Genomic DNA, 13,086 nt, shown 5'->3' on the forward strand with positions numbered 1-13,086 from the left:
CGCCGCTCCGGGCCCGGCCCGGCCCAGGGGGGCCCGCAAAGGGTGAGAGCAACGGGACTTCGGGGGCTCGTCCCACCCCGGCTGCACGCAGGAGGTGCGGGGAAACTTCCACGGCAAAGAGAGAGGCTGGGGCAAGCGCGGCAGCGCCGTTCCAAGAGGAGCCCAGCTCACCCACTGCTCCAGGGCCAGGATCTCGTTCACATCCCCGTCCCTGAGCCCAGGGAAGCCTTTTGCTTCCCAGCATCCCGAAATTCTCCAGCAGAGCCCCAGGGCAGTCGCGGGTGGGTGTGAGTGCTGGGAGCGTGGGCTCATTTTGCTCTGCAGCTGCATCTCACATCTGCCAGGACAAGATGTCAAGCCACCCCCACGGGCATGGCTGCTCTCTGATATGATGTCAGTGAAGCTGAATGAAGAAATTAGCTGCCTCCACAACTCCTTCCTGCCTTACACCTTGATCCCAGAATACCCCAGCCAGCGGAGGGAAGGGCCAGCCACAGGAGGGAAGCTGGGCTGCACCACCTGGCCCTGCTCCCTCACACGCACACCCTGCTGTGGGGTGATGCCCCTCTGGGATGTCCAGCAGTGCTGTTGCGACTCTCTCCTGTCACAGCCAAGGTGAAGCCAGCCTCTCTCTTTTGGGCTCCTGGGTCTGACACCTTATTCTGCCCTACCCTATGACCTCAGGTCTCCCTGCAGTTCCCAGATTTGCATTCCCAGAGAAAGGCCTGCAGGTGATGAAAGGGTTAAGACAGATGTGCACATCTGCACTCTTCAACACCCAGAGGACTCCCTTTCCCACGAACAGCCCCTGCACAGCCCGTAAGCCCAGGGCTAGTACTTGCACTCCCTTTTGGACCTGCTACCAGCATCACCAGCCTCTGCCACACTCCTGCACTCGATGCAAGCCCTGGCACCTGTGCCAATGACACCACAGCCACCCCTGCTGTGTCTCCTGCCTGTGGCTCTAGCGTGGCTGTCACCTTCCCTCTCTGCTTCCGGACCACCAGCAGTGGCAGATCTTCCTCCACCCAGCACAGCCAGCCCACACCAGGCTGGCACAGGCTGCTCTGCAAACGATGGGTGCTGAGGGGGGGGTAAGACCCACATCCCCCACTTCAGCAAGTACCAAAAATAGCAATTTCTGAGAAACCTTCACCCAGCACCCAGGCAGGAAACTCAGCCTCAATCTGTTTATGCTGCAGCTGCATGCAGATTTCTGCCAGATTACACCACTTTTTATGACTTATTAAAGCTCTAACCCCTATCAATGGGCATTAGTGTTTTAATCTCTCTAATCTCCAGGAAAATCCAATGCTAGATGCCAAACCAGGCTTGCCCCGGTAGCAGCTGGGTCTGTTTGCAAGTCACTCCAGCCTTGTTTTAGCTGGAGAAAGGCAGGAAAAGGCTGTGCTGAGCTCACTTAGGTGCTGTGCTTGCACAAAGAGTAAAAGGAGGATCTCAGGTGTGATGGTTTCCTGTCCCTGCCATCAAGTTGACCACATCTGTGGCTGTGCAGGAGTTAAGCATCAGCACAGGGTTCACGTGCCCAAACTGAGACCAGCAAAGAGGTGAACACGGCGTGCTCAGCCACGTGAACCAACTCCTCACTCCTCCGAGTTAATTTTTAATTTTTTTCAAATTGAAATCATGGGCATACTTTAGTCTTGCTTGTGTGGGAATAAAAATAATCACAGAAAAGTTCTCCCCATGGTCACTGAAGCTCTGCAAAGACATTTCACAGAAACACAGACTGGCTTGGTCGAAAGGGACCTTAAAGAGCATCCAATTCCAATCATGGGCAGGGACACCTTCCCCTAGACCAGGTCCAACCCAGCCTTAGACACTTCCAGAGATTTGGCAGCCACAGCTTCCCTGCACACCCCCTGCCAGGACCTCACCACCCTCAGGGAAAAAATTAGGGCAGATGGGAACTCAACACTGTGTCCAAGTTGTTTCCAGAATATTTAACAAAAAATATTTTGTTTCAGCTCCTATCTCCTCCTCCCCAGCAGCAACAGGTGGTGAGCCAGCAGCTCAGAAGGACAACAAAGTGTCATCCTTGGCCTCACAGCAAGGGCAGCAGGGCTTTGGGAGCATCACTGTTCCCCGGGACGGCTCTTGGGGACTTTGGGGTGTTTGCACACAGGAGGCACTTGCAGAGTGACAAAGAAACTCCTGTAAGAAGAAATCCCAGAGTTTGTCTGGGATTTGTTCTTAGAGGAGCACCTCCATTCCTGGGAGGAGAACAGGGCCCTGAGCCTCTGCCACTGCTCGTTCCTGGCTCTGAGCACAGGCAGGACCGACAGGCAGAGGAAGGAAGCAGCTCCCAGGGCAGATCAGCTGGAGAGGGATTAAGTGACTCGCCCAGGGTCACACAGAAATCTTACAGCAGAGCCAAGAACTGGATCCAAATCCCCTAATTAAGGGTTTTAAAATCACAAACTCATTGTTCTTCTCTTAGAAAAACCTCATAATCAGAGTTAGGAGCAATTCTAACAAGGCCTATTGCTGTTGTAAATTGTATCAAGGGATTTGAACTAACTACACATCCAGCTTTTAGTCTTGCAACTAATCTGAAATGTTGAGGAAGATTCCTGTCTGGCTTACACAATCCAATCTGTCCTGTTTATGGGACATCCCTGACAGTGAAAGCAGGCCCCCATGTCACAGCCACACCGTGCAGGGCTGGTAGGGCTCACTGGAGAACACTCAGGGCTACACCAATGAGGGTTTCAACAGTCTCTGAGTTTTGGGGACAATCCCAACCACAGTCCTTTGCAGCAGAAAACTGCCCAGCAGCGGGGCTGTCCCCCAGCAGCACTCCTCTGTGCCAGGCAACGCTCTGCCCTCAGCCAGCTCCAACCACAAACCCCCGGCTTTGAGGAATAACCAAGACCTGCAAATGAAGGCAGCTTCACCAGCACTGCCCAGCCTGTGGGCAGGCCTGCCAACAAACTGCCTCCATCCCAGGCTGCCCAGCTCCTAGGAAAACATCAAATCCTTTGGGCACAGGCAGCACCAGCAGGACATGTTCTCTTGCAGGAATGCTGAAGGGACATTTCCAATTTTTACTGCACCTCAGCAAGCCCCAGTGAAAAGTGCACCGTTAGGGCTTAGGAAATAATTTTTATTCTTTCAATATTGCTGCAATGCTGACTACCTGCCAGTCCCCAGTGACTGTGACAGACAGATAGAAATTCTGCCAGCTATATTTATAATCTCAGATCAATAGCAGAATGAAAAGCACATCCAGAGACCTTGGTAGAGCACCAGCAAACTCAGTGGAAAGCAGCATGACTGAGAAAAGGACACAAGCTTGCAGATCACAAGGCCAAAAGTTAATTCTTTTCAGCACTGAAAGAGACACCATCATCTCTAGCAGGAACAAAAGGATCCCCCAGTGTCAAGAACAGCTAAAAATGACCCCAAAGGTTTTCTAAGAGCCTGAGTGCAGGTCTGCAAGTGTTACCACCCAGGGAGGGCTCTGGCAGGCAGCCACCATGGTCCCTTCAGCATGTGCAGGGTAACTCCCAAAGCATCTCTGAGACCCAGAGATCAATGACATTTCCCCCCTCTGGCTGCAGTGAACTCCCAAGTCCATAGTTGATGCAGGTTTTCTTCTTTTAAGCTGCCTGGTAGCTCCTCTGAGCAGCCCATGTCAGACACACCTCTGCAGGTATCCCACCAGTTCCTTCATGAAAGCAGCTCTTTGGTGGCTTAAATCTCCCCAGAGAGAGAGAGGGCAGTGGAGCAGCTGTAACAGGGGGAGCAGGCGCTGCCAGGAGCACCCCAGAGCCCTCCAGAGCTCAGGGAATGCTGAGGCAGCACAGGGAGCAGCCACCCCTCCATGCCTTGCCCAGGAGCAGCACCCAGAGCCTCCAGCATCACTGCACCGTGGCTGTTCTGCTGAACCCACACTACGCCCAGGAGTGCCCCAGCTTCCACCACACCAGAACCCAGAGTCTCCTCCAGCTGGACATCTCCAGGCCTCTCCCAGTCTCCAGGAAGGAAGGAAGGAATTGTTTCACATGCTGTCACCAACCATCACGCGCAGCTGGCACCGTGGCCTGGGCGTGAGTCACTCTCTCCCCGGGGAGGCCGTGCCTGGGTTCCTGGTGTCACATCCCAGCAGCGTCCCTTCCTCTGGCACATTCCTCCTGCAGAGGATCTGCAGGCAGGAGGCTCCTCACCGTGCTTGAGCAATCCAGCATTTTCCAAAAGGGAACAGGCTTTGCTAGGAAGGCACTCCGCAGTCACAAACATTTGGAGAAAGAAAGAACCCCAAGAAAAGAAAAGAACACCAAGAAAGAACCCCATTCCTCTGAAATTCATCTTCCCTCACAGGGGGCACTGGCTGGGGCACTGCCCTGCTGGTTTGGACAGACCCAAGGCACGCTCAGCATCTCGCAGGCACTGCCACAGCCTCAGCTCTGAGCACAGGTTTTGCTCAGCAGGGACAGGTCTGCCTTGGCACCAAAACGCTGCTGCTCAAATCCCTGGGCCAGCTCTGCAGATGGCACTGCCCAGCCATGCCCAAGGAAACACACTTGGCTGCCTAGGAGCAATCCTCACCCCTCCTCCTCAAGGGCATGATCTGCTCCCCCAGACATCCCCACAGATTACCACAAAGGACAAATTATCCCCAAAAGGGGTAAAGCAAAACTCTGCCCCTCACCCCACCAGCAGCCCTGTGCCCCACTCCACCAAAGCCCTGTATCCTGCCCAGTGGAGAGAGGGGAGCAGATGGAGCCTACAGAGAGCTCACACACCAAGGAGCACCTCAGAGAGCCCCACCACCACCTCTGCTCCTCTCACCACCAGCAGACCCAAAGCAGACCCAGCAGCAAGGGCAGAGATGAGTTTGGTGAAAATGAATCAACTTGGCAAAGGAAAACAGCAGGGAGTGAAAACTTTGACTGCCCGAGTCACCCCAAACTTCCTCAAGTACTTTAAACCATTTCACCCCAATGTGGCATCTTCACTCTAGATGGGGAGATACCCAGGCAGTGACATCCCTGGGGGTCACAGCAACCCCCTGGCACAAACCAAGCTGCAAAGAAGTTGCTGGGGTGCCCTAACAGTCCCTGCAGGCCACGTGCAGGGATACACGTCCCTGCAAGCTGCACATAACGGGCCCTTCTCCATCCTTTGTCTGCTGCCCCTTTTTAAACGTATGAACATTTGGAGGTAAAGAAGAAAGAATTTAGGGCATCCTAAGCCTGAAAAGAAGGAGAACTCCATTCAAGCTACCAGGCTGTCTCCTGCAGCTTAATTAATAACAACCCATCCCCAGCAAGCTGCTGCAGCGCCAGCTGTCTCCTCGCACGGAGGTGCCTTGCTCCAAAGAATGGTGCTTTGTGTTTTGATGGGAAAAGGTCAGGAGGATGGGGGGGAGGAGGAGCACGGGTGGGAGGGAAATGTGTTGCCTCCCTGCAGTTCCCAACGCTGTGAGCGAGTCGTGCTCGGTGCCCATCTGCTGCTGGCTCAGCTCTGGGAGATGAGATGGTGGCACCCCTCCGCCAGCCTTGGGGTGATCACGTCCTAAAACTCAGCACAGAGAGGGACATGGAGAATTCTGTGGGCTGCACTCCCCCCACTGCTGGGAGGCCTGGGATGCTCCTGATGCCACGTTGACAAGGTCCAGGACCCCCTCTGGGGAAATCCCTGCTCTGCTCTTATCAGGAGGCTCCCTGATAACAGCACAGGATCAGGCTGCAGGGAGCCAGCACCGTGTGCCCCTGGCAGCTTTTCCAGGCCACCAGAACGGGACACTTCCTGCTACCATTTGGCTTTTGAATAAACAAACAAACCAAGCCAGGCTCACAGCAGCAGTGGATGGATCCAAGGGGATGCAACAATGCAGCACAGTGGGGAAAAAAAGTAAAATGCACTCAAGCCTGGGGTGTGAGATGCCCACAGCCCCCAGACTGCAGGGCATGGCCAGGAAATCACCTTCATTTCTGCTTGGCCACAGAGCCCAGCACTGAGTACCACACCAAGACACCTCCTTGGATCCTGGGCACCACAGCCAAGGGCTCCTCAGATACCTATGGATGTTCTCTGCCTGCCATCACCCGGCTCCTGGCTGGTTATCCAGCCTTCCAGCTCTCCTGGAAAAGTGATGCTCCTGCCCCAGCCCAGTGCCACACCGGGCTGGGCACTGGTGCCCAGGAAGCACCACTGACATGGTCACTGCCCTCCAAGGAGCACACAGGCAGCTCTTGTGCTCTGTCAGCTGACCTAGCCTCTGCTCTCACTGTCACTTTGGCCCCCTCCTTCTCCTACACATGTCCCTCTGTGCCATCCAGGCAGCCTGGGGCTGCTCCTGCATGGAGACACCTCTGGTGCCAGTGCAGGACTGGGGGACAAAATCCCATCCATTTATACTGGGGAATAAAAAGAGACTAAAAATGGCAAAGAAAGGCAGGGGGAAGCAGAGTTAGGGAAGGTCCCTGTCCCACAGACACGTCCCCTAGGCAGGCAGCAAGGCTCTGCCCTTCATCCCCCAGCTGGGCAGGGGGAGGACACAGCCCACAGTGCCCCCACAGTGCTTCCACCCCAGGAAAAGGTTCCTGTTGCTTAGCAAAGGGCCATTCATCACCAGGACCGTGTGGGATGACAAAGGGTTAACCCGCTGCAGCTGGGCCAGAAATACCATCCAGGACAAAGAGAGACTTCATGTCACCCACACTGCAGGAAGAAAAAGGGGCCTTAATCCGATTCCCAAAGAAAATGTGGCTTTTACAGCCCCGCCTGACCACGGCCCTCCAGCAAGTTTTGCATCTACAGCAAGAGTTAACCCAGTCTGAGTTTGAGAAGGGGCCAGAAAATAGGAAAGGAAATCACTTTTCCACAAGTTTGTGAGAAGGGAGATCTGGGTGGAGGCGGCTGGACCCAGGCAGCATCCCTGCAGCAGGACCACAGGGACACAGATGTCTCAGCCTGGAAAATCTGATGGCCCCAAAGCATCCCTAGAACAGCCAGACCTGGGCAGGGGCTTTCAGGGATTTATCAGGGGCTGGAGAAAGCCCACTGCTGATTTCACACCAGCTGCTAGAGATCACAGTGAGGAAGCTGTGAGCACCCCAGCACTGCCTGGTATTTTGGGGAAGATAAGGATGAGCCAGCAGAGAGTTTCAGAGCATTAATGGCAGAACTCTGCCTCATCCCCATGAGGACAGGGACCTCAGGGAACAAAGCTGGGAGGCAGACAGTGCTCACACCCTCTAGATGTGCATGAACCCTCTCTGCCTTCGCCTCCCAGCTGCCAGCTGGCCACACATCCCACAGTGCCACGTCCCTGCCGAGTCACAGCGGAGTCCCTGTGGTCAGTGGGGTTTGCCAGCCCGGACCCTCTACCCTGTTGACTTGAAATGCTCCATGCCCACTGCCCTCCTGATTTTTGGACAGACACTTCCAGGATGCCACTGAGCTGTACTTGCAAGATTAACTCTTCCACTCCCATTTTGGTGATAATTTTTTAACAAACAAGGTCGCTTTACTGTACCCTACTCCCCAAAGCCTGACAAATTTTGGGGACAAATTAAATAAAGTCCAGTTGAATTCAGCCATAAGATCACAGCACCCAGCAGGCTCAAGCCCAGGAGAGCCAGCCTCTCCTTTCCCCTGTACTGGAGCAAAGCTCAGACACGTTACCCAAGGAGCAGCAGCTCCAGCCCCTGTTTCACCCAGCCCCAGCACAGCTCTGGCAGGGCTGCATGCAGCGTCGGGGCCATAAGGAAATCACAGCATTTAAAACCACAGGCTATAAAAATTCCAGCGTGCTCAGGGAAGGGAAGTCTGGATTCCCCATGGAGAGGCGTCCAGGAACCGCTGCTGCCGGGTTATTTGCCACCAAGCCATTAGACCCTGCCACATGTGCATACCTCGGGTTATGGCCAGCACATCCCGGTGAGAGGGGACGTGCTGAGGGGCTCTGGGGTCAAACACATTCAAACCCCACCCACGAGCCCCACAGGCATTTTCATCTCAACATGGGAAATCATGGATGGCAACTACAACAGCATGGGAGAGGTCAGAGCTCCCAGGGCTAGCTCAGTCCTCCGTGTGCTCCAAACTTATTTTATCTGTCCTGACATGTCCTTATCTGCACTCAGGATGCCCTTACAGCAGGGCACACACCCTGGACAGCTGTATTCCTCCTGGGTGCTGTATCCTACAATCTGGAATCACACCTGGACAAGGCAGCAGCGCTTAGGGGCTCACACGTAATCGCAATTCTTGCTGGTTTTGCACTTTTACCTTGTCTCCAAACCAAAGCTCATCCCAGTGTTGCATGTGCACACGAATGCCCCATTGCCTGGCTCACCTATCTCCCAGGGGAATTTAGTCCACCAACCAACAGTCATCAATTAGCACCAGGAAACTCTCAGCCAGCACATGTCCAACAGCAGCACAAAATCTCCTCCCACCCCAGAGCTGCACCACCAGTCTGCTCCCCCCGCCGCACCACCATCCACAGCAGCAGGAATTCAATAAAATCCAGCAACTTTAACCCAAAACTTGCCTGGTGCTACGGGAGGCTGTTCCTGTACTCCTCTGCTCCGTGTGCTCCTGCAAGCTGACCCTGGAAAGCAGCAGCAGCAGCAGCAAGCCCAGGGTGCTGTGCAGAGCACAAGGCTGCTCAGCTCGTGGATGGCTGGATACCCGTGGTTCCAAAGCAGGGTTTGGGGGAGAGATGGAATGACCTGCTATTTACAGAAGGGCGGACACAACACCGATGAAATCGCCAAGAAATCCGAGATAAACAGCTCGGTGTGTGCTGGGAGTCCCAGCACAGGGCAGCAGCACCGGCCCCATTGGATCCCAGCTGCTCCCCTGGCCCAGATCTGCTCTGGCAGAGCGAGATAGTCTCAGCCCTGAATACGTCAGCCCAGATCCATCCCGGATGCTCCTTCCCTAAATGAAGTGTGGTCACACTGGGATGGATATAAAAAGCCTAGCCTGAAATCCTCTGGCGTGAAGCCTTTCCTGCAGCCCCGGCTGCTTCCAAGGGCAGTTTGACAGGGAGACATTGGGATACAGAGGGGAGAAATTGGGATACAGAGGGAAAGAGCAATTCCTGGGGGTTCACACTGTCACAGCCTGGGCTGCCATGCCCAGCACCCCCATCTTCTACCAGACTAAAGCAAGAGGGAAAACCCCTGTACTTGCAAGTCCTGGTGGTGCCACTGCATCACCTAAACATCCATGTCACAGCCACTGGGCAAACAGTCAGGAGCAGCGAGACAAGGCTGCAGAGGGGCCGTTCAAATTATAAAAAAAAAGAAAAAGGGGGGAAAAAAGAAAGTAAAGCTCAGAGCTGGGCTGGTTTGCATATTTGCAGAGCTCCAGGGCTGTGGCACAGCACGGAACCAACTGTGGGGATGCAGCGGGACCGGAGCGCAGCGTGAGCCTGCTGCCACCCCCGGGTCCCAGGGACCACCGAGCCCCTGTGTCCCCCCTGTGGGGACACCCAGCACTGTCCCCCCACACTCACCGGGGCTGGGGCTTGGCTGGGGCTGGTCCAGCAGAGCTGATTAAAGAGAAACCCGGGGGATGCTCCCGAGATGGGGGAGGCCAGCCCCGCTCTCAGGGCCAGCAGTGTGAACATTCCTCCCAGGAAGGGACCAGCTCTCCCCTGGCAGGCAGCCGGCCACCCCCATGTGCCCTGTCCCCAACCCTGTGGTGTCCACATTCCAATGACATCCCCACGTGCCCCCTTCCCTGTGCTGTTCCCATCCCCATGGCATCCACATCCCTGGAGTGTCACCATCCCTTTGGTGTCTCCAACCTTGTGGCGCTCCCACCCTCAGTGTCCCCATCCGTGTGGCATCTCCACACCCCTGCCCTTTTTGTGGTGACTGGGGTGTCCCCAGGGCTCTGGGTGATGCCAGTGCACCCCACAGTGCATAGGGGATGTGTGACCTGGGCACAGGCTGCAGCTCAGGGGGCTGCTGCAAGTGATGGGCAAGAGAAGAGGGGAGCAGGAGGCTGGTTTTGGGGAGCACTTCCCACACAGGCACTGAGAGCCATGGAAAGGGCTGGGCACAGGAGTCCTACACCCACCAGAGCACACAGGGATGCTCAGGAGGTGGGTTTTCATCAGGACAAGGGGCCATCAAGCACCAGGAAGTTCCTTTTCCACATCAGTTCACCGCCAGCTTCCAGAGCAGAAACCAAGGAGCGAGGCTGCCCTGGGCTGCCAGGCCTCCCTTACATCACCAGACACAGTCCCCATGTCACAGGAATGCATTTGCCAAAAGCAACGTGAGAGCAGCTCCGGCAGCCTCACATCTGCCAGGCTGGGGAGGCTGTGGCAGCCCCTTCCCACCTGCTAAGGGCAGAGGCTCTGCCCTGTGACACTCACTGCAGCTCAGAGGTCACGGGCCCCAAAGAGGTCTGAGGTTTTCAGCTCTGCAGGATACAGCTCTCGTGTCTGACACCCTCCTGAAGCTGAGAGCAGAGAGTGCTGCTGACTTCAGCCCATTCTTGGGGGCCCAGGTCCCCCACAACCCCACAAGAACATCTGGGGATCTATCAACCATCAGTGACATTTTTTAACCTGAAGAAAAAGCACTGAGGACTTTAAGACCCCAGATCCAGAGTTTGGGACCATTCAAGCAAAGGCTGTGGTGGAAACTTATTTTCTAGAAACTTATTTTCTATTACCTGCACAGATGCAAACCACACCTGGCCCCTCCAGCTGGGGCAGGGCCCCCAAACTCAGCAGGGACCCCACCCCAGGCAGCACCCTCCCCTTCCCTGGCACTGCCAGCAGCCAGGGCTGCTTCTCACCTCAGGGCTGCAGGAGCTGGCTGAGGATGGCCCATCTGCATCAGGGTCCCATTCTGCTGCCAGCTGGCACCCCAGGGAGCCCCCACTTCCTACGTCGCATCAGGACTGCTGCCACCCCGTGTCACCTCCAGGACCTGATGTCACCCTCTGTGACTCCCCTGTCCCACTCTCTGCCTGCTTAGGTGGCGCAGAGGCTCAGCCCAGCACGTCCCATCCCACAGGGAACCTGAGCAGTGGCAGAGCCTCCTCCCTCAGCACAGGCCCTGACAAATCATTCCCCTGTGACAATGCCTGCATCACATCCCCGGGACTTCCCCGCTGCTAAACCACTGCTCTGCTTTCCCCCTCCTTACCCTTCAAACCCTCACACACCCATTGCACAGCCACATTTAGCTTCCCCGCCCCACAGATCCCCACTGGCACAGCTGTGGAGACCCCAGCACAGCCCTTGCCACAGATTTTTACTCCCTGAGGCTGGGCAGAGCTCAAGCAGAGACTTACTCAGCCAAGGACGATGATGAGGATGGTGCACGCTGCCCGGCGCCCGCGAGAGCCAAGGATGCTTCAGCACCTATTTCAGCTGCTGCCCCAGAGAGCCTCCCCACAACTGCTGAAAAGTTTCCCTCAATTCCCTTGGAAAAGGTCTCACGAAGCAGATCCCTCCTGGCTCTCTGCCTCCCTCAGCAGCAGACATGAAAAGCACTCGAGTTTCTCCCCGGGTAACGCGGGTAAGAGCCTCCAACATCAAAGGCACCACACAAGAGTTCTCGCCCCCCCATTCCTCCCAGGCACCAGTGCTGGGGCTGCCTCCCTTGAAAGCACAGCAACCTCAGTGGTTGAGGCGCCAACTCTGCTGAAAACACAGTTTTGATTTTTTTTTTTCTGCGTTTTTTTCTGTCTTTTTTATTTTTTTTAATCAGCCACAAACTGGGGAACTTGGGGACAAATCTGGGCCAGGCTCTCCTTTGGGGGCAACACAACCAGCGTGGTCTGGTGGGGTTTTGCCCACTGTCTGCTGTGTGGTCACCCCAAAAAAGGGGAGCAAAAATATCCCTTGTGCCACTGCTGCCTGCTCATTGCCCAACACTAAAGGAAGCCACTGAGTGTCCTGAAGCAAAACCACAAGCACCATCCAAATGAGAGACTCCCATGGATTTCTCAGCAGCCTTTGCAACTCCTGTCCCCCATCTGCAAAACTGAAACAACACCCACCCCTGCTCGGTGAAGCACTTTGATATCTGCACAGCAAAGCAGGGCGAGGGAGTGTTTGCCTTCCTGGAAACAGGGAGCAGCATTTACACCCAAAACAACAAAATTCCGGGGCACAGGGAGCAGTTGCAGATGCAGCAGGAACAGCCACGGATCCAAAAAACGAGGAGGACTAGAAAATAGCTTCAAACACCGCAGGGATTTCAAAAACTCCTTGGAGCACATGGTTTCTTGGCCCGTTTCAGAGCGTTCCTCATCCCTCCATCCCACACAGCAGTTGTTCCTGCCAGATCACTGCCTGCCCGGGAATGCTGGGTTCGTTTTATTGCTGGAGCATGGAAACAACCCTGGTTTGCAGGGGGGAGGTGGGAGGGCTCTGCTGTTTAACACTTGGCTGTGTTCATGCTGTGATTAATATCACCCAACACACAGATACCAGATGTGCTCGGGGCAGGCTGGAGCGTATCCTAAATTGCACCAAGATGGAATTTTTGGGCAATTTTCAGGGAGTGCTGAGGGCAGCCACTGATGGGAGAGCAGAGATTTACACAGATAGGCAAGAAAAGAGAATTCTGTGGGGTTATGGCACTGGTCATAACCCCTGGGCCAGCTGCAATGCCACGGGCTGTGCTCATAATCAGCACCTTGTCATTTTGGGGGCAATTACACCAATTCCCATCCATCTGTGGGTCTGACTTCCACTTGCTCACAGCAAAAAACACTTCAGCTCTACCCCTGCTTCTGCTGATCTCATGGAACTTCAGGAAGGAATTACTGGTAAGGTTGGACCTCTCCATGCTGCTTCCCAGGGTCCCACTCCGAAGCAAATCCATCAGCAGCTTCTCCCCACCCCTATGGAGAAGAGTGCCCTGGGGTCACCTACATGGGTGTCCCTTTAATTAGAACCAAATCCTGGAGCAGCACTGGAGGTTCATTCCAGCTTTTTGGAGGCCACACACTGGACAGCTGACCTTGACCAGGGCGGCCCCTGGCTCATTGCTGGGTGCAGGGTGATGTGGGGCTTTGCCTCATGGCCCGTCCCTGTCCAGTGTGACCAACCCAACACTCCTCCAGGGTGGG

At 55.2% G+C, this 13,086-nt stretch overlaps 1 protein-coding gene across 7 annotated transcripts in view; it reads right to left on the bottom strand.

The window, feature by feature from the left end:
* Positions 1-13,086, bottom strand: part of SEPTIN9 (septin 9) — a 150,363-nt gene that overhangs the window by 26,948 nt on the left and 110,329 nt on the right. Inside the window, exon 1 of one of the 7 annotated variants that reach the window (XM_038156857.1) lies at positions 11,299-11,438. The exons of the other annotated variants lie outside the window; for them this stretch is intronic. The gene's annotated coding sequence lies outside the window, so the exon portion shown is untranslated. Of the gene's footprint in view, positions 1-11,298; positions 11,439-13,086 lie in introns of those variants that run through there. 7 annotated transcript variants of the gene reach the window in all.

This window comes from Motacilla alba, chromosome 18 (assembly GCF_015832195.1).
Source record: "Motacilla alba alba isolate MOTALB_02 chromosome 18, Motacilla_alba_V1.0_pri, whole genome shotgun sequence".
Taxonomy (NCBI): domain Eukaryota; kingdom Metazoa; phylum Chordata; class Aves; order Passeriformes; family Motacillidae; genus Motacilla; species Motacilla alba.